Source organism: Poecile atricapillus, chromosome 8 (genome assembly GCF_030490865.1).
Source record: "Poecile atricapillus isolate bPoeAtr1 chromosome 8, bPoeAtr1.hap1, whole genome shotgun sequence".
In the NCBI taxonomy this organism is placed as follows: Eukaryota; Metazoa; Chordata; class Aves; order Passeriformes; family Paridae; genus Poecile; species Poecile atricapillus.
In genome coordinates, this window is record NC_081256.1 from 9625328 (window position 1) to 9647893 (window position 22566).

The 22566-nt window shown below is 42.7% G+C and overlaps 1 protein-coding gene across 3 annotated transcripts in view; it reads right to left on the bottom strand.

The window, feature by feature from the left end:
- The window catches only part of EPHA4 (EPH receptor A4), a 105942-nt gene that overhangs the window by 65406 nt on the left and 17970 nt on the right, over window positions 1-22566 (bottom strand). The gene's annotated exons all lie outside the window — the stretch shown is intronic.

The following is a 22566-nucleotide window of genomic DNA, read 5'->3' on the forward strand; positions in this document are numbered from 1 at the left end:
CTGTTCCCAGTATTTACTGTGTGACTCACTCCCACATCTTGTCATTTATCACCTACACTACCTTTAGGGTTCCCCTGCTACACACAGGCTCCTGTTGGGAGGGCATAAGCCCCGCACAGCCAGGGCTCGCTCTTGCTGTTTCAACCTTCCCTTAGTCCCCCTCACTCTTTCCCTGCTTCTCTCTTTAAAAGCCCTCCAGTGGGAGATGCAGAGGGATATTAGTAACACATTTATAAAAGAGCAAGTTACTTCATTCTTATTAGCCAAAGCCATTTATGAAATGTCCTTAACAAGTCCTGACTTTACGATGTGCCGCGCGCCATCTGCGAGAGCGCTGGGAGATCAGCCTGGTGTCACTCGCCGGGGCTGTCACAGCACCAGAGGACCTGGTGAACACACACTGCTCAAGTGACTGAGATTTACGCTTCCAGAGCTCACATGCATCGTGGTACTAGATAAGGTTTGACTTGCAAGGTGTGTTTTGGCCATGCCTCAAACAGCCTTGGGGTTTCAATTAAAATCAGCAGCCACAGCTCTGGCAGGGAGAATCGCAGGGGTCAAGCCCAGCCTGACCACGTCAGAAGCAATTTTGGTCCCTGAACACAAATTCAAACCCACCATGTCTGGCCCGTCAGCCAGGCACTGGCAGGACGCAAAGACAACACCTGGAAAACAGCTTATTCTGCTCAGGATGGGAATTGCCCAGAAAAAACAAACAAACAAGGATGATAACCCTTCTTTTTTTCATTTTTTTTATATGTGATTTGCACTATCTGGTGAGCAAATTGCTGTATCACTACATGTCCTGGGTTTAACAACAGCAGCAGTCAAGTGGCAGATACTGGTCACAGATATTACTCCTGGTTTTCACTGTCACAGCTCAGATGAGAAATATGCCTAAATCTGTACATGACCAGGACAGACTCCCACAAGCAGGATCTTGCTGCCATATATAAAGACAAGGCATTGAAAAACAATACAAGAGGAAACCAAGCTGACTGCTTTTATCCACAGAATTCTTTCTATTACTCACAGTTTTAAAAACTAAACATGTAAACTCTAATATTACTCTTAATATGAACATCACAATCCACAGAAATCATTAAACACTGAGCATCTAAACATCTTTAGCATATTTGGGGTATTAAAATACTCATCTACTCAACAATCTAGCTCAAGGCTGAAAATCCTATTAGGGCTATAACATGTTTCTACAAAGACAAGAAAATGTCACAGGTAAAGATTTTTGTGACCATTCCCCCCCGTCTTTTCATTCTCCGTGGTTTAAAAGGGAATAGATGTATCCAGTGGGTACTGCAAGGTCAACACTCTGTAACTCAAGGATTTTTTTCCCCCTTGTTTCACGCACTGTATTTTATTTTCTACTATATTAAGCCAAGATCATTAATATTTCAGGACCTGAAGAAAGCTCTCCAAACACAGTGGCTGCTCCTAAAGCACACACAGCCATTTTGCTTCAAAAATCAACTACTCCTGAAGACAGTTTTCATGTTAGCGTGCTTCGAGATTCACCACATTTCATAAGAGACATAAAAGGGCATTAGAGAATGTGCTGCATTAAACCAGGAGTTCTTTGCCTCCAAGAGCTCCATGGTATCACCACTTAAAAACCCAAACCTAATCCTGTAAAAGCTGTTCTTAGCATGAAGTGCTGCTGACACACCTATTACAACTACGGATGGACTTTTTTTTGAAGGGTAATGATTTAGTAGGCAAACAAGAAGCCTGTACAGAACTCATTCCCTGAAAGTCTTTATTGCTTGCTCATGTCAAATCTTCAGGCAGCTGCTTTTCTAGGAAGGATTTGCTGGGTGAGACCCAGCATGAATGGGGCTCTTACACAGTTTTCGAAAGATGCCTTTGTAAAAAGATTAGTTCACATGTGCAATGCAAACTTTGAGTTCAATTTCTTAGCTTTGACTTAATTAGTTCTTTCTGTTAGGTTTCTTTTTTTTTTTTTTTTTTTTTTTAAAGGAGAAAAACCTTTTCTCACATTCAGGTCACCCACAAGTGTAACATGGTTACAACCAACTACACCACTTGCAAAGGAAATTCTCAAACAAAAATATCTTCAGTTCACCGTTTCTCCTCAGAATAAATCACATTAATTTATCACATGTAATCATGCTGATGTCTTTGAGTTATAATATTAAAATCTATTTGATTTCTATTTCTCTTAAAGCAAGACAAGATATAGCAAACATTGCTGCCATACAATTTGCCTTGCCTACATGCTTTTTTCCTTCTCTTTTCCAAATATATCAGAGTGATACATGTCAAAACTGCAAAAATTGCTCTGAAGAATTATGGAACTTCAGTCAAATCTAGATGTAAATTTTCTCAAGCTGTTTTTCCAACTTCGTTTTCACATTAAAACCTGATTTTCAGACTTAAAGTTTCCTCAAAAAAAAGAGGAAGAATACGTGTGTGGGCTGCAAAGTCTGCTTGCTTGGTCTCTCCAAATGCTGAATTTTCTACTAAAAAATTTCAGACAGCAATTTCAGAATTTAAAAACTCCTCTAATCGCATTCTTTTTAAACACTGCTACAACAAAATATTTCAATTGGTTTTAACTATTTTTAAATAAGCAATGTTGTTGGGGTTTTTTTATTTGGGGATGGGGGAAATACTGAAGAAAGTTATTCTTTCAAATTTAGAGTTTTTTTTAAAAATCCCCCAGTACTTGCTCTTATATTGTTCCTTTATCCTTGTGGAAATAGCAATAATTCTCTCCAGCTGAGTTTGGAAGAGGTCTGTCATACCTAATAGTCCTTGAAAAAAAATTCTAAATTGCGTAATGTTCACAAAGGGTTGGATAAAGTAATCATCCCAACCTCTTTGCTGACAAGTTCCTAAACCATTAGAAATGCAGTGCATATCTTGAAAACATCTCAGGGAGTGCCAGGCAGAGGCTCTGGCAGTGCCTGGAGGCTGAGCAGGACCGAGGCAGGGACGGGAGACACCCTGAGCCCGGCTGGCAGCTGAGCAGTGATGGGATGGGGAAGGCTCCAGAGGGCCAGCCCCGAGCTGAAAACTGCTGGGCAGGAGCTCTGGCAGCAGCCCTGGACACCAGGGACCAAAGGCAGGAGAAATCCTGCCTGAATCCTCAGCCTCTGCTGAAGAGGAGGACTTGTAACCAAGAAAATACTGATTTCTGATTAGAACCTAATAAAGTGAATAGGGAGAAAAACAAGCACAGAAACGTGGTTTTGCTCAAGTAAATCCAGTTAAGTCAATAAACTGCTATTAAAAGCAAATGTGATAGAGATGTTCTGAAGTGCTTATTCACAAAGCCCAGTGGGATGCAGTCCTGCACTGGCTGCAGAGCCATGGCTGTGAGATCCCTGTGCCAAAGGCTGAGCTCTCCACACGAGAACCAAGGGAAAGGGCTCCCAGGCAGGACAGGACCACAACCAAACCGTGCTCCTGCTGCCCAAAAGGAACCCTCTGCACCTCCAAGAACATTTATTGTCACAGGCAAGTGAGGAGTGCTGCTAAAACCTGTGGACTCAGCTCAATTGTCAGTTTATGCTTTTTGAGGCAGAAAAATATGTTAGCTACATACGCAAGAAAACTTCAAAATTCCTTGAGAAGCGATTTTGACTCAAATCTCCCTCCACACACAACAGAAGAGGGAAAACCACTTTTAAGTAAATGATTGTAGCCAACTTTAAAGAAAAATTCCAAAAATAGTGAAATGAAGGACAAGGCATAAAATAATTTAATAAGAGATACTTCAATGTCACATTTATATGTTTCAGTGAGAAAAGAAATTTATGTTTAAAGACTTGAAAAAATACTTTGATAGCACATTTGATGTGTTTCATCACTTTTTCTACAGCTCTTCTCTTTGGAAATATTTTGAGCTCACGTTTTAACTGCACCCTTAGGAACAAGAAGTTACTTTTACTTTTCCCCTTGAATGTTGTTCTTAGTCTCTAAGAGGATGGATTTTCTCTCTCACATCATAACAAGAACTACATCTGCCACATAAGAAGGCAGCATCTTCTCAGCCTCCTTTTACTGTTATTACCATTTCTGAACAGATTTTTGTGTGTTAATTATAGAACTCAATTGTTTGGATAGTCTCTTTTGATGAGCTTTCTGCCCCGCACCATGAACCCCTCTGTTATTGTACAGCTGTTTTACTTCCAAATGCTCATCAGGGTTTTCTAATTGTCAAGCTGTCCCAGCAACTAGGTCTTTTGACCTAAAAGTCAAAGAAAGGGAGTCACCCTTGTCTCCCCGACATGAATACCCCAGCAGTCCCAGTGCCCCCCCCATACCTAAGAGACAAAGCCTTTCCAGATCATTGCCACTACAAGCATAATTGGGTTTTGGGTGAAATGAGAAGATTTAAAATGGGATGAATTAATGAGTTTCTTGTAAAATTAAGTCGTTCTCCTGGTCCAATCTAATTACTCACTGTAATGCCCCTGAGGGTGATAAATAAAGATCCTTAGAAGCCAAGCAGGAGGGGAAGAAAAAAAAAAAGCTTTCTCTTGAGCATTTCTTAAAAGTCAAGTTGTAGAATGTGATGTGATGTACCAAATGCTCTTTCCAAATAACGTCAGATTCCTTTGATGTTCACACTGTAAGATCTTTGCCTTCTGTTAATAATGACTGTACTATTGCTACACATAAAAAGGAGCTCCCCATCTTTAACTCGTATCTCTGATGAGAAAACCAGTATTTCTACACACAAAGCATGAGTGTTTTTGATGCATGAGTGACACAAGGAAACACAAACACAATCCCACTGGGGAAGAGTCTAGACTGCTTGACTGCATAGCACCTTTACTCCATGATTGGGTAAAAACTTGGGAAGTTCAAAACAGAAATAAAGGGACCTTGGAACATAAATGTAGCATGATTTGAAACCCAAACTCTGACTACCCCAGCCACTGGACCTGGACATGCAGATACCCAGGAAAGTTAAGCACTCAGACCTCCTTTGCAAAGCTACAGCATAAACCAAGTGGAGGAGCTTTTTACACACCCAATCTGAACAACCATTAAAAAAATAAATTAAAAATCTTTGGTTATATTTTCCCCAGTATAGCTTCCTTGGCTACAGATCTGCTGCTAGTCCTGTGGTTTGCTGATTTAAGGCTGGGGACTGATCCCATGATGCCAGTCACATCAGGATATCTTTGGCAAATCTAAGAGTATCTTGCCTGATGTGCATCCATGGAGACATGATAATCACCCCGTTGATAGGTGGCCAGATTTTTATTTGGCTCATGGGAGACTAGAAAGCCAATTGCCTACCTCAATTTAAAAAGTTAAAAGAAGTGAGGAGCTAGAGCAACCTTTGGAGTGGAAACAAATCACCAGCACCATCCAAGGTCTCTTACTGAATCCTCAGGAGGGAAAGGGATGAGGCACTCACTGCTAACTGCAAGGTGCCCATTGCCACAGCCTGTCAAAGACATCAGGGAATGGCAGTGCACTGACATCAGCCAGATCCTTCTGCACGTTCAGGCACATCCCATCAGGTCCAGTTCAATTAAGTTCCTCTGTACTCAGTTCTCTCCTGTAACCACTTTCACAGATTGTGGTGGACCTGGAGGGCCAGCAGCCAACACTGCCAGTGCAAGCCACAACAAAAAGGCATTCAGTACCTCTGCCATGTCCTTGGTCACTAGGTCTCTTCCACCCCTGAGCACTGGGACCATGTTTTCCTCTGCTTTCCAAGCTGTGACTGCAGGAGCAGGTGTCCTTGGTGTCCTTTATATCCCACACCAGACAAACTCCAGCCAAGCTTTGGCTTTCCTAACATCTCCTCTGCATCCTCAGGCAATGGCTACACTGTAGAAATCTCCTGGGTGCTTCTCTTGTGTGTCTGAGCTGTGCCAAGGGCTCCCTGCCCATCCACCTCAGCCTTCTGCAATACCCCCTTTACCTTCTGCAGCTGCTGTGCACGTGCTTGCAGCAGCTTGTCCTTCTAAAACCCACCAGCCCACGTGGGCTTCTTCACTGCCCTCCTGATAAAATTCCTGAACAAGCCAAAATCTTCTGACCTGAATTCCAGAGCTTTAATTTCTATGGTTGCTTTGTTTTTTGCTTTTTTTTTTTAAATATACATGAAATCCAGGGAAATAAACCATGAAAAATGAAGTCTCCAGCTCAGCAAAGGGCACAAGCACAACAGGAAAGGACATCTGACAGAGCAATCTGTTCGAGGGAGAGCTAGAGGCACTAACAAAACTCCCAGGTGTATGATACAAGAACCAGAATGGCCCATTAATGCCAGCCAAGGAGGTCCTGTTCACCTGGGTATCATTTTCTCTGCACAGCCTTTGGAGCCAAGTGCCAGACGTTTTTGCCACGCGCTTGGGCACTGCACGCTGCGGTGCCTGCACCCACGGCACCGCTGGCATGGCCACACTGCCAAATCCTCTCTGCAGGGACAGAGTTTGTGGGTTTGGAACAGCACCAGTTCTTCTGTGTTTTACACAGAGAAATGCTTTGCTTGTCTTCTACAGAAATAATATAAATCAACTTGTACCTCATGCAAAAGAAATATAATTATGCTGATAACACAATCATCTCAAAAGCTGAAATCTGCTTCATCGGTCCCCTTTTTCTAAAGAAACTAGATAGTTAAAATCATAAACAAAAAAATTTAATACATATACAATTCATATATTAAGTTTAATAGCTACATACATAGAAAAGTCAAAAATGAAAAATTATCTTTTTTTCTTGAAAATTTTTATTATTTTGAACTTTGCCACAATTGCTAAAAAACTCTTCTTAAAAATATACAAATTTGAAAATCTCACACTTCTATGTATTAATAATAATAATAGCTTATCTATGCAACCCTCTTCTCTGCTACAGCTGAGGTAGCTAGGGGGGAATAGCTTGACATTTCTCAGATCATGCTCACTCCTGGTCTTTGCCAGCGCCCTGATCTCACATTAGCTCTGTCAATCCGCCAGCCCACAAAGCTTCCAGCCCTGCACCAGAGCAGGGAACAGCTGGAAAATCTCACCAAGGAAAATCAGCCCCTGGACAGAACAATTGCTGCACTGGGCTTTTGTCTGAAATTAAAATAAAAATAGAAAGCTAAAAATTCAAGGACTAGGTAAAAAAATTCATGACTGAAAATAACCACCAAAAAAAAAAAAAACCTTTCAGAAGTCGGCACTTTCCACAAGGAGTGAAAATCCCAACCTGCTCTGCTCTCTACAGGAAGATATTCGCTAGGACTGGCAGTGGAAGCGAAGCCGACGGCCACCAGCGGGAAGCATTGGGGACACTGCGCAGTGGCACAGGGACATGTCCCTTCCTTCTGGGCAGCAGAGCACTAAAAGCACACACAACTGCACGCTCAAGTGCTTTAAACAAGAGGAATGTGCTCCTGAACTGGGGACTTGGCAAGTCACTGTTTGCATTTTTACTTTTTAAAAGTATTTAAGCAACAAACAGATGCCCTGGTACGATAAAGCTCCCTCCAGCCCTGCCAGCACCAGGGGCTGCGGGCATCCTCAAACGCTGCTGCCTCAGCCAAGGCTTCAGATGTTCTGCTCCTCACGGTGCTCAGGCTGTCACTCTGCTCTATCACAGACTTCATCCAACTTCCAAAGTTTAATCACCTTTATACAAGCTGTGAGATTTAAGGGATGAGTCAACTAATCAGTTTCAAATAATTACTCAATTAGAAAAACAAGTTGATGGATTCCCTTGAAGAGAAGTAGCAAAAGGAGAATCACAAAACTGACAGATTTTTTAAGTAAAACAAGATGGGGTATTTTTTTTTTAAATATTTTTTTAAATATTCAAATTTTTAAAGAAAATCGCGATTTTTGTTCTTTAACAACTACATTTTACAGGGAAAAAAAAAAATCCCTACTGAAGTTTTATGATATACTCCAGTGAAAGCTGATTAATTGGCCTGAATCTCCACATTAACAGGACCTAATCCTCTTGTCAGGAGACCTGCTTACAAGCTTCTCTCCCCAGTGGTGTAAAAGCACTGATGAGAACAGAGATCTGTATCTCAAAAGCACTGTCCAGCCAGCCTGGGATTATCTCTCATCTCCTAAATCTTAACAGCTCTGCAGAAAGGCAATTAAACCTCCAAAGTTAGATAAGCTTATGTTAGAGCACAGTATCAGCTTGAGCACTTTAAGACAGAAAGGCCTGACACAGCTCTGACATTACTGTTTAAAATGTCTATTTGCTCCTAACACAAGCATCAACTCAGGGTCCTGGACTTAGCAAAGATTGTACTCATAATGTATTATAGAGCACCTAACTAACACGTTCTTCTCCCAGTTATTTTAAATGTGCTTGTATTTTATACAGGCTAATGAGATCTTGCAAGTTGGCTGAAATAATTATTACATTAATACTCCTTAACAAATTGTCTATTGAGGAAAGATTTTGAGGACTGATCCTGCCCTTAAATCCCTTAATGCTGTCTCTTTTGTGCAAGTGGAATTTCACTCTGCAGCAGAACCCAGCATAGCTGTAATGTTTTCTGCTACTGTTTGAACTTGTATCATGAGTGTGATGGAGCCGCGTCACGCCAGCAAACTAAAAACTACAGTGTTTTTCTGGGCTTTTTTTATTCCTGCTTTAACTGTGAGCAGCCTGGAACACAATAAAACCCCCTATCTCCAGAGCTATAGCAAGATGTCTTAATATGGTTTAATCATCACATCCTCTCTAGATGGCTGTACAACATTATATATAAACAACAAAAAAAAAAAGCTATTTTGGTCTCCCCAGAGACTTGCTTGACACAAAGGTTTTGGAAGATGCCTAAATATAGACAGTTCTGGTGAGATCCGGGTCTATGTAAGATAACAACTCTGCACTATTTTTGACTGTAACAAAGATGCTGGGAACACAATGACTTCAAAAACCACTGCTTTGGCTCTCCCCAGCACTAAAGAAAATAGATGAGGTGGTTACAGAGTCATTTGGCTAGGAAAAAACCCAAGTCTGGCTGCTAACTCTGCACTGCCAAGTCCACCACCAAGCCATGTCCCTAGGTGCCACATCTACACATCTTTTAAATACCTTTGTTTCTGAGAGACTCCCATCAACACCACTGTAAAAAACTATCAAACCTCTACTAAGTAGTACATCAATCAAAGTAGTGGCATGCAAATCATGATCCATTAAGTACTTCACACTTGATTACCCACGACACTTTAGAGAGGGTCATACATTGATGAGTTGCTTCTCTTCTTTGCCCTTTGCTATTTGGAGCACATGAGCACTTTTAGTTCATTACCAGTGCAAAATTTAGCACAAAGCTCAACTTCAGCAAGAAGGAAACAGCACCAATTGTTTGTCCTTTTCTCCCTAAACCTGCTCAAGCTGCATGTTTCTCTATTTTGCACAGATCCCACCTTTTCAGAAGTGTTGGACTGGAGGCAGGTGCACCCTTGCTTAAATGTGGCACTCACCACCAAAGAAGTTCTGAAAGAGGAAGACTCAAACCAGCCAGGCTTGCCCTAGATGACTTTTTTCCTCCCCCCAACTCTCTCCTAGATGTGAAAATCAAGTTGAAGTTCCACAGAATGGGTAAGGTTGGAAGGGACCACTGGAGGCTCTCTACTCACCTCTCTGCTCAAGCAGGTTCTGTAGAGCACATTACTCAGGATTGTGTCCAGACCACTTCTGAGCACCTCCAGGAAAGGAGATGTGCCCCTTACTGGGCTAACCTACAATCCCCCAAATATGCCAGGAGCCACCTGGAAGCTATTTATCTACTCTTGTTCTCCCTTACAGCCTGAAGCTTCACAACGAGGTGCAAACCCACACCTACATGGGAGGCCAAGATAGGTGCAATTCATGGCTGTGTCACAGAGGCTGAGAACAGCTTGCCTGACCTGCCTCTGGCATTCATGGACATAACAGTGCGTGTTACTGTCTTAGAGAGGAAAAATCATTAATTTTCCTCCCAGCCTGGTCTGGCCTCACCTTCTGCTCGCTAACTTCCTGCTCATCTCCCTACAGCTCATGGGAGATCCCCATGTTACAGATAACCCTCTCACAGGAGGTAAAGGCATGAAAGAAGCAGGGAGCAGAGGAAAAGGGAGCAGGGCTGTTCCTTTGAGCCCCCTAAATTGAAGGGTGTAACTACATAGGCACCCAGACTGTATGCTTCAATATCCCTGCCTCAGTTTATCCACTTAGCAAGTGGCAGTAAGATCCACAATAGAAACACCTAAAAGCTGTTGGGAGCTTTAATTAAGCAATAGAGCACTTGGAGATCTCCAGATAACAAGATGCCCATAAAACAAGAGGAGGTGATTATTTCTGATGAAACAAATCATGGCAACAACCTTGCTCAGCAGGGAATACTCAGGGCTGTCTCAACTCTCCTTTTACAGCCCTGATGGAGGAAGCTTGTAGAGATGGTTTAGCTGCTCTTTTGCATCTCAGGCTTTGGCAGGACATTCAAGAGGATGCAGCAAAATGCCTGCATGGGCTGCAGTCTCAGAGATGTGAAATACAGACCCTATTTAAAAATCAAAGAGCTGGGAATCTTCTCCTGTCAACAAGCCTTTCAATAGAGAAGAATAATTTAGCAAGAATAGCTGAAATCTCCCACCTTAGGGTGATCTGGGTGGCTGTGAGGAGAAACGCGTTTTGGCAGTTCCCACATTCTTTTGTCAAACTTCTGTTGTCTGGGAAAGAGCAGAGTGCCAGAAGCCCTTGCAGGTGAATACCTCGGCTGTTTCATGCTCATTTGATTCAGAGCAATAGCGTGTTTATCTAGATGTTTGGAAAGTTATTAATGAGATCAGCAAATCTTTTCCATGTATAAATTGTAAATCACCTTCAGCAATGGCATGTAAGTTATCAAGTCAAGTGAGAACATGCCTATTTATCTGTGATAGTCTTTTATCACTAATAAATAAAAGCAGGACAGGGAATTACCTCAGGAGAAAATTGCTCTGAAGCAGAGTCTGTTAGGTCATCAACAGAAACACCAGCACAGTGGATCCCCTGTCAAGTTGTGTACCATGACATTCTGAAGGATATGCCAGGAGTGGCACTGCACCAGTCCAGAAGGAGAAGGAAAGCAGCTCTCACTGCTGACCCCATTCAGGTGCACTCAGAATGCTTTCCACCACTCTGGTTCATCAGCACTTGCTCTGCAGAGAGCAGATGTCTCCCCCAAGCCTGCACTCAGTGCCTCTTTTCATCCTTGCACATCCCTGCAGACTGAGGGAAAGGCACTTATGGACAGAGGTTGGTTTGGAGGACCTGCTGTCACAGCCCCAGCAAGCAAGAGGTTCAGAAAAAGAACAGCCAAAGAGAGACCAGTTTTATGAGTGGCTGCTGGGGGTTCTGGGTAAGAAGAATTACAATTTGAGCTGTTCCCAGCTTTTAAATCCTCTACTATCCTAAATTCATAAGATGTATTGGTATCTTCAAAACAGAGCTCTGCCCATCCATCTTCCAGGTCCAGGCAACCCAGATATTTACAACACAGCTGTTGCTCCAGGAGCACAGGATTTGCCCCACTTGTGCAATGGGCATATCACCTGGTAAAACTTTACGGGCTTTTACAGAGGCAGAGATTTAATGGATGCTTTCAGAACTCTTCAAGGGTCCTGCAGAATGTTTCCCTTTTTATGAGAAGATAAATTAAATAAAGTCCTGGGGAAAAGAGGCCGATGTCAGGCATGACCAAAGACAGTTGTGACAGGTCTCTTCTCTCCCAGCCTAGTCTTTGCCAGACAGCTCCAGGGAGGCTCTCAGCAGACACACCAGCGAGCAGTAGAAATGATGAATTACAAGAGGACAGCAGGGCCCTCTGACTTGCTCCAAAGGAAGCATCCAGAGTGTGAATCCACCTGTACCAGAGCAAATCCACAGTGGCTGCAATGCTACATGGTGGAGGTGCCTGTTGCTCCTGTGGGAGATGGAGCTCACACTCCGGGCACTGCAGGAGACACGAACCACGGCGTGATAACACAGTTTCGAGACCAGTTCCAGCATGAGGAATGAGCCTGCAGCTAAACCAACTGCTAAAGCAAATTAAGACTTCTCAGGTGACTGGGTTAATGTCAGCCAGTGCTGATGAGGAGTTTTCTTCCCTCACTCCATACAGATCCCAGGATGCCAACCCCATCCCCAGCACGACCCACTCCCAGTGGGGCTTTGTCACGTTGCCACCAGCTTCCTGCAGCCCTGGTCACCAGAGCAGGTACCCAGAGGGCACACACAGTCCCCAGGCTGGGATACAGGTCAGGACACAGCCCAGCCCACAGAGCCTTCACTCCAGCAACAGTGACACACGAGAGGGAAAGCTTCCCTTCCGATTCCTGCTGGATGTCGTACAGCTGCTAATCAGGAGGAAGTGACAAAACAAACACAGTCTTACTTCTTAATCTGGAAAAGCATCTGTCTCCAACAGAACTACTGGCAAATAAACTCAACAATAACATTCCATTTTGGCTCAGAGGCCCCCGTGGTTGACACGATAGAGCTATTTATTCAAATATCTACATGATACATAAATTAGTGCAAGATAATAGAGAAATTAATTGTGGTAACCATGGAGCTATTTAGAAATAGCCAAAAGCACCACTGACTTCAATCCAGGCCACAAGAATTTACTCCAGCAAAGAAATCTGGTGGCAAGGCTGGAGCTGGCGCGTGACTCACGTCCGCCCTGATCACCTCGCGCTCTTCCTGATACGATAAGCTATCAGCTCAGAGTTCTTATGAGCACTACTTTATCTACTCTCACTAAACCATATCAAGACTTAATTTTGCCTCAACAATTAACAAAATGCTATCATCAACATCCCAATTGTATCTAAGATAGCTTAGGAGAGCACGGTTTTAAAATGCTGTTGACCCGGTGGTCTTACAGAAATTAAACAAATTTGCTTGGGTATGCGAGACAATCTGTTTTCAGCATCTATTTCTCACTTTCCAAGAGATCCTAAAGTCACAGAGCAACCTCCACTCCCACCTTCAGCCAAGACAGAAGACCTGAGGCAGAAATGGGCTTTTTTTTCCTCCTTTTTCTCTCTGTCTCTGTCAACTACCGGTAGGGTCTTCCCAAAATATAAAAAAATACGTTACAAAACTTCATTGTCTTCCTGGCGTTCCTCTGACTGTCGAGTTTCATACAGAGAGGCACCTTACAAGGACAGATGGAAAATCCTCTAGAGCAGCCCCACGGAGCCTCTTCCCCTCTGCCCACCCCACAGAAGGGTAACTTGCACTCTGCCTTTAACCACCAAAACTGAGTTCCCAGAGGATTTGTCAAGTTGCTCCAGCAAGGAGTCCTTCAGGGACCACCACCATCTGCTTGAATTTGCAGGCACGTTGTCACTCGTTTACCAAAATTTTTATTAGACTATTAAAAAACCATAGGAGAGCCTGTGCTTCCAAAAACTAATGCTCAACTCAGCATAGTAGTTTTCCATGTTCCTCACTTGTAATTACTTAGCGCTTTCTCTTGCATGCAATCATTAAGAAATATAAATTTAAATAAACAAACCCCAGATTTTCTAGCAGAACCAAACCATTAAATTTGTACATAATCAAAACTCGAGGCAGTTAAGCAGAACAGGAGGAAATGTGCTGGCTGCAATGAATTAGTTATGGTGTGTCTGATGTGCCAAGTTTATTTTCTAGACATATTTTTCCTATGTGAAGGTGCAGCCAAACAGCAGCCACTAATGGATCAGTAAATCTGCACTGTGCCAGGCAGAGCCCCAAATACATGAGATCAGCAACCAACTGGGGGAAGAGAGGAGATGGGTTTTTTTGCTATATTTTATTCTTATGCATTTGCTTATGCTTTGTGAAAGTGACACTTAGAGCTATTTTTGCAGTTGTGCCCAACTCATCATGGGAGATAAGCAATCTTTTATAAGACCCATATGAATCAGTTTTGCCAACACTAAGTGGGTTTTGGTATTGCAAACACTTAGTGACTTTATTCAGGCATGCACCAAAGAAGCCAAGGCCAGAAGACAGAGCAGCTGCTCTGGTATATTAAAAGGTTTCCCAGAAATGCTATCACGGAGCAGCCTCAGCATCCAGAGACCTCGGGGTTACCTGAACACTCACAGAGCTGCTGCTGACTCACAACCCAATTGCACTGGAAATTCTGCAACTGGGGAGCCCAGGGCTGCCTCAGAGCTCCCCGCCTTCTTACGCACACAGAGCCCATGACAAAGAGCATTCGCAATTCAAAGCACTCACAGATCCAGGGTCAGAGTTTCCAAGTTTCAAGAATGCTCCAGGAGTGCAAAGTCTAAAGCACGGATACCAACAGATTGATTTTTTAGCGTCTATCTGAAGAAAGCAAAGATGAAGGCTATCATTAGTTCAGCTTCTTGAGGGGGGACTTCCCCATCAGCGTGTGTTAGTGAGTCGTCAAACAAAATGTTTTGCAGTAAATCACACGGAAAGGTGAACTCAGCAAATGCCAGAGGCAATGGCAGGCGGATATGAATGACAATCAGAAAGGCGTGTCCGGATGCTTGAGGTATGAGCCATGATAAAGTGCTTGTGAAATTTCACCTGCCCGGAGTGGGACAAGAGGTTGTGGCCATCAAAAAATAAAAAAAAGAAAAACTAAAAAAAAAAAGGAAAAGAAAAAGAAAAAAAACAAGGAAAAAAAACCACTTGGTGTGCTAATTAGAAAGTAAACTCTGTGTCTGGACAGACATCCAAATATTCCAGCCACAACAGCAGGGAATGAAACGTAGAGATTGTGGGAATTAGTGTAAATCAGACCTCACTAAATGGTCATGGCAAGGTTGGAGGAAAACAGTGCAAGTCAACAGTTACTGCAAGCACCTCTTTAGTCAGCCAGAAGACTGAATTCTTTTCACATAATCATTCGTCGGTACTCATGGGCTTCTAAAATAGATTTAGCAGACCTTCCTTCATCTTCTTTGAGCTGCTTTTGACTTCTTAGAAAATACACGGAGCTGATAACAATCCTTGCAAATTTCAAGAAAGAAAAGCAGACAGACACATACCTTAGCTGATCAAATGTTGAACATTAACAACATCCATTACCATCACCAGCAGCTAGAAATAACTAACAAAGAGGAACATGAAATCACATTACTGCATTCAGCAAACCTTCAGAAAATGCTACTTTTCACAGTCAAAAATAGCATACCTTACCAGCCCAGATTTCATCAGCCCATTCTGTCAGCAGTAAAGGCTGTTTTCTAGGCCACGGCATTTTCCATTAATGCAATCTGATTTGCCATTGCATTTTGAGAGAGCTAAGGTGAATGTGTGATACTGAGAGAGGACGGTCAGTAATCCAGAAATGAAAGCCTGAAACTCCTCATGTAGGGCAAGGTCAAAGAACAGCTGCCCATGGAAACCCCCGCACAGAGAGACTTGCAAGCAACATTCTAACTGGTATTCCCAGGAGCTCTGTACTAAGGGTATTTTAAATAAACAGCAACATACATGTCAACAAATGATTTAAAAAATGTGGAGATAATGACTTCTCATATGGCTTTACTACTGCTTGCACTTACAAATATGTCACCGGGGTAGTTTTATCTCCCACATTAGTTGATATTTAAGAAGTTCTGATTATTACTCACACTCTTCTGAGTGTTATATCTGTTCCTAGCAACTGAGAGAGGAAAACAAGCCAAAATAAAACACAATGGTATTTTTTAAGCAACAGTGTAATAGCCACCTGGGATAAAATCATGCCTGCATGTTTCTAAGAACTGTGGTACCATACAGAAGCAGTGATAAAATAACTGGTGGAAGTTTTTTATAAAGACAACTACCTCTTATAAGCTGCAAGCAAACTAAACAAAAATTAACAAGCTCCATAAAGCAATTAAAATTCAAAGTGTAAAGTAGATGTAATGACTCAACAGCCTGATCACTGCTCTCATAAAACCACCATTTTATGATGCATGCATGGCCTGAGTCTCCTCACCTTGATACCACCATAAAATTAAGCAGTAAATTGAAATTCTCATCATCTGTCAGTGGAGTTTTCACTGATAGAAAAGCTGTAAGGTAGGAGAAGCAGAGCCAAGGGCTATGCACTGAGAAGCCTCACAAGAAACCAGATCTGTGCCCACAGGATGTCTGAGTTTGCCTTCATCAGGTGTCCCTGCAGAGCCAGAGGCCAGCTGTCAGCACTGCGCTGTCTGCACACTGTGTGCTGCTTTATCAATCCCACCCTCTAAACACAATTAAGTGGGCACTGTGCTCATATCCTACAGGCAAAGCACACCCTCCTGGCAGTGAAAAAAAGCCTGGCTTGGTTAAACCCACCCTCCAGTAGGTTTAAAAATAAAACCAACAAAAAAACCCCAAAATACCCCACATTAGACTAACCAAACAACCCTCGCCCCAAACTACAGAAGGGAACAAATACCATGTAAACCCCCAATTTCTACATTTTATACCTGTCTCATTAGTGGGTGGACAACCATCCTCTCTCCATCCTACCCATCCCCTGCACTGCCAACAGAATACTGCTTACAACTTGATGTAATTCAGCCTTAAGAGAACATTTTCATTCTAGACTTGTGCCCAGATAAAAAGTTTTGAAGGTGCTATAAGACTCAATGCAATAAAACAACTGTCCTTGGTCCCCCAGATAACAAGGCTTTTTTAGTGTTTAAAATAACCAATACACATTCCATGCATATTTAAACACATCTTTGTATTATTTCTTTATAAAGACAACTTTGGTCCTCACAAAAGAGGCTGTTGATAGTCTTAGGTAATGCAGAATATATTAATTGGGCAATACCTCACACTTATTTCGGAATGCTAATTCTGACAGGGCCCAGTTCTCACTGTACTCACTGTCACTTGCTGACTCTGTAGAGGGGTGGCAGTGAATCAGGAACACAGCAGCACATTTGTGAGATGAATTTCAAGCATGCTTGGGTGTCACAGTATGGCTTGAGCAGTGCCCCTGAATCACTAAAGCTGGTGGGTTGAGGTTTAACCACCTAGTTTTAGGTAGAGGTCATAAGCAGCTTGGGATCAGCTTTTAACTTTGGATGGAGGAGGAGAGTTAGAAGATTAACTAGATACCCACTGTCAGTATCCACCAGCAAGCCTCTGCCAGGAATGAAGCAGCTCTTACTCTCTGATTGCGCAGCTCATATCAAAGTTAGCCCTCAAATTCATCATGTTAAAGAGTCCATGCTACGTGATAATTTGGGACAGCGCCTGCCTGCAGAAAATACAAGCAGCCTGTTTAAACAAATGGAATGACCCACGAAGCACAAACCTCCCCAGCTTGGGTTGGAACAAAGCAGCTCAAAGCGGCCGCAGATTTGCACAGATGCCGCTGCACCCCTCCCTGCTGCTCTCCTGAAGCCATTCCTGAGGCTGTGCCTTCAGATGCGCCTGTGGGAAGGCTGAGGAGGGAAAGTGCAGCCTGGCTCAGGCACCACCCTGCCCTACAAGCAACTGGAGGCATCAGAGCGGTGCCCTCTGAAGCTGGAGATTGCTCAAGGAGCCTGAAGCTCCAGGATTGAATGGGGCAGCCTCGGGCTGCTTCTGCTGTGTGCTGGTTGGCACTGGCTCCTCAGGGCCCCAGAGCCTGCTGAGCCCTCTGTACTTGCCCGTGGGACTGCAGGGGCTGATTCAGCAGGCTCTGGCTGCTTCAGACCCAGAGCAGCCCCGTGGGAAAAGGCATGGCTTTACAGCACCTCCAAATGTACTCTTCAGCAAAGCCTAGGCCATAGCCCCACTCCTTCCCTTCCCATCAGCATTATCTGAACTAGAACTAGTGTTAGTCCTTGCTATCCTCTGCAGTTTAACTACATCAGTTTGCCAGAGTTACTCTGTCCCAGTAAAGCCACCAGTGACATACTGTGGGCTTGCAATGCCACCTCCCCTTATGCTTCCTGAAGGCACCCTTACATTGCCTTTCCTCTTTCTCAAAGTGAAACTTGGTTAAATCAATGCAAAATGAAACACAGAGAACCAGAAAGACCCTTCTTTCCTTTAAAGACTTCCCACTGACAACTGACAAGTATTTTTGATGACTGGTTTCTGTGGGTTTTTTTTATGAGCTGGACAATTGCACACAATTCTAAAAAAGACCCCATTCAGGTTTTGATTATTTATGTGCTTCTTTCTTGCATAAAAAGATGAACTGAAACAGACAGAAGCTCCCACAGTCAAGCCTCGCCATGAGCACCATCCCTGCAGCTCAGGTGAGGACTGAGGATGGGCACTGCCACCTCTGCTCAGCTGACACATCCTTTCTCTCCATTCCAAAACGTCATTGTTGTCCCCAGCCCTCATTTCCTGCTACTCCCTCCCTGTTGCAATGGCATTCCCAGCAAGAGCTTTAAATAACAGCCTGGGGTACAAGTAGAGTGACTAACTCTTTTACATTTCCAGTCATACACGGTGATCTCCCAACAGCAACAGCACTAACAAGCCCTTCCTGCAATGCTCTATTTAGCAGACTTTTTTTTTCTGTGGAAAGATGCTCGTAATCATATCTTAGAGCAATTAGAAACACAAATTGTTTTTCCCTTTCTCCTCCCAGGCAGTGGCTGGCTGTGCCCTTGAAGTAGAGCCAGCCCAGGCAGGACAGGTAGGGCCAGCTGCCGCAGGGAGCAGGAAGGGCTGAGGCTCCAGGGGATGAGCCCTCAGCTCAGCCTGCTGGGATTCAGCAGGATCACTCTGCAAATCAGGGCTCAGGCAGAAATGGCTGGGTCAGGACCAGAGGAAACTAAGGAGATGAGCAAGAAAGGATGAATTTTAAATGGGCAAGAGCATCACAGTGGCCAGGGCAGGTGACAACCCATGATGAGCAGATGCTGCCCACATTAGGGTTCAGTGTTTTTCAAACAAGGATTACTGCACACATACTGGGGAGCAAAGCACCCACCTCACATGAGAAAGTGAGCTCCTAATATAATGTAAACAGGGACACTGTATACCTGTCATATTTTATTGCTTTGGTATCACACTCACCCATGACAACACTACAATAGTCTTTATGACTCTAAAACTTCAAAATGTTTATACTAAAATCAGAATGATTGCTCAGCTAAAAAATACACTTCCAGTTTTATTAAAAACTAAAAATCCAGTGATTTGCTCACATTCACATAATTCAAAAGGAAGAATCCTTCTCTGGCACTTCCCTAAGCTCAGGAGTTTATACTAGCAAACAAATGAGTGTTGTAGGTTGAAGCAACTCTTTGATCTGCTAAATAAATCCATAGTAAATTCAGATTCAATTACAGTATTCAAATTTATGACATCCACAGTGCTTTATGAAGTTAGTGACAAATGCCGGTTTCATATAGAAAACATGTATTAACCTGCACAAGCCACAAAAAAAGGAAAAATCAATTGGCTGTATACAGATGTATCAAAATGTACTTTGACAGTTTTATACAGCCTTTTACATGCATTTGTCAATACTTTTGATTGCAGCTGTAGATACAACTCACTGTTACAAAGAAACTTCTAGTTTGATACACTGAAAACTAGAATTTGCTTTACTGATATACCTACATGCATATTCACCAATGCAGTCATTGTTACTGCCAAAATTTCATTTGCATGCAAAATACCTCTGGTGCAAATTACCAATAACATAAGGGAGCCCATGAAATGTTAAAGACTTCAAAGGATGAGAGAAAAACTATTTGCATTTTGGGCCTGATCCAAAGCACATTAAAGTCAAGAGGAATCTTTCCATTGGCCACAACAGATGTTCTGACTTGAGGAAGTTTTGATGCAAGTCATTGACAAAACAGCAGACCAGCAAGACCACAAAATCCACTTTCTAAAGAAACCGAAAGTTAACTTTGCTAAATACTGGTTTACTGTGTGGCAGTTGTGTCTCAGTTTCTCCCAGGACAATCTCTGCTGCCTCTCCTGCTGTCCCCAGCACATCTTTCTGTTTGATAGCCCACATTCATTCAGTTTTTACACCTACGCTTTCTTCGCTCTTCTTCATGGCTTTTAATTCCTTTCTTGCTCTGCAGATCATAACTTCGTAATAGTGTTGTTTAATTCCACAAAAGTGACTTATAAGACAAGTAACTAGGCAGGACAATACAAAAACTGTCAAAATATGTTTTGATAGATCACTACCTGTAGAGTATCAACTGCTTTCAGTCCTTGAAAAACAGCTAGTGGCTCTCATAAAAGATATAAGCTGCAAGCTGCTCTCATCTGTTTGAGAATAATCAGCTTAAACAATTTTGCTTCAGCAATCTCTGTTCTATTCCAGCAATGTTTTAGGTGCAACTTTTCATATGGCATGAGCATCATAATGGCTCCTACTGCAGGGCAGAAAAAAAACCTGTTCAAAGAAAGGACAGGAAACACAGCCTGGTAAATGAAAACAAGTGATTGGACTTGCAACAGTACAGGTACCAGGTAGATAAATAATAGCATGTTTATTTACATAACCTTGAATAATTTATTTGTTTTAGGAAGGAACATTTTTCCTAGATTGACCCAAAAAAGAAATGATCTAGTAAAAAGAGCATTTCTCTAGCACAAATATTATGAGCAAATGTCATATCTATTCTGTGTGTGTCACCAGTAAGCAAAAACAAACCCCTGCAATAATAAAAAAAAAAAATTAAAAAAAAAAACCCTAGGAAATAATGCACATTTTTCTTCCTCTCTATACTTCAAAATCATAAGCACTCCTCATATTTCACTGTAAAAGGTTTTATTTCTTGGTTCCCGCAGCTCAGGTAATGATATCGTAACTCAAAGGTGGTGCAATGCTCACTATAGCTCTGACCTCGTAAACAATTTTAATATCCCTTCTCCACATCCTAACAGATATAGGACTGCACCTGAGCAGACAATATCTCCTCAGGAGTCACTTGTTTATTCAACTTGTAAGTGAGCACATGTGCTCCACATTAAAACCAACCTGGATGCAAAGAGGAGGCTTCCATTGGCATATGGGAACCATCCTTCAACGAGCTGAAATACATCTGCCAAGTTCCTCAGGTGCACAGGAGGGAATGCAAAACTAAGCCAAAATACAGCACAGACCCACAGAGCAAGGAGTGCAGCACCACTTCTGCTGCACACATCTACTCTGGGCTTTTCTGAGAGTCCAGGAGGCTCCAGAGCCAGGAGAGCAGTGCTGCTCCTGCAGGGGAAGGACCCAGACAGAAGCACTATTTCTGCTCCTCTTTCCAGGTGAGCCAGTAACAGGCAGTGCTCTTCATGGCTACTCCACAGCATCCCTGACATTCTCTACCATCACCACAGCTCAGATGCTCAGAGAGGATTACTAAGGTCAGTAAAATGAAACTACAAATCTCATATGTAGGGCCATGATTCACTGGAAAAGCCAGGGCCTGTCCAGGATCCCTCTGGCTCCAGGAAGGACTGGAACAAACAGAGAGGGTTATCTAAGACACCCAAAGAAGGTTCTGTTCAGTTGGAAGTAGCTGGTTAAACTGGAAAGCTAACAGCACAGCAAGAGCTCTAGTAGCCAAGAGGCCTCTTCAGACTGAAAAAAGTTTCTTTGGAGGGAAAGAAGTCAGGAGACAGTATGATCAAGTCTCTCTTTCTAGGTCAGACCTCAAGAGCTGCTTTTCACCTGTAAGACAATGGTGATCCCATAAGAGCTGAACAGGAGCACTTGCCACAAGAGACATAGGTAGAGATGATCCCAGTCAGCCTATTCCCAGCCCCACAGGAGGATAACCTGTAGTTTAACCACGCTACTGGATGTCTTAACTTATTCTGAAAATTCTCTGATACTGAGATTCCCCCACATTCCTGGGCAATCTGCACTGGCACTACAGATCTCAGTAATTATGATTTTTTTTTTTTTTCCCTGGGGTCTAGCTTAATCTTTAGTTTTTGAAATTTAAGTCTATTTTTCTTGCCCTGTAAATCAACTCCATCTTTACAGCCAAATTCTGTGCACCACTGGTTAAAGAAGAAAGGTGAGACATTTCAAGGTATCTTCAACTTTAAGCAATTCCAACCTTTAAACTCCTGAAAGTGAACTGGACAGTAAGCCTTGACATAGGCAGAAGGGATGTCTTAGTCTCTTCAGCCTGCTTAAGGGCTACAAATCCATCAATCAAGCTCTGGACTACTTAGAAAGCCAATGCATAGTGTTTCAATTATTTCCTCCTGGATTAAGGCCAAAATAAGCTTGTTGATGTGAATAGGTAAAACAGAATCTACTACTTTCTGAAAAATCTCTTTGAGAAACAAATTGCAAAGCGCTCTCAAAAATGTATTTCCCCTTACCTTACCAGGAGGATTTTGTTATTGAAAGTCTGCCTGCAAGACCCATGATGCTCTGCTCAGGGCAATAAACAATTTATTTTGAGAAATCACAGATTGAATGAAGATATAGGAATTAGAACCTAATAAAGAAAGACAACAAAGGTCAAATTAGCACTGAGCCACCTTGATAGTACCTCTATATATACCTTGATAGTATCTCTATAAAGCATCAGTAGTGATTAATAAACTTGAACTTATGCCATGCTTCTGGCTCTTCAGAAGGCTTTTACATAAAAAACAGCAAGAAAAAAATACCTAGCAGAGGACAGGGGTTATTTT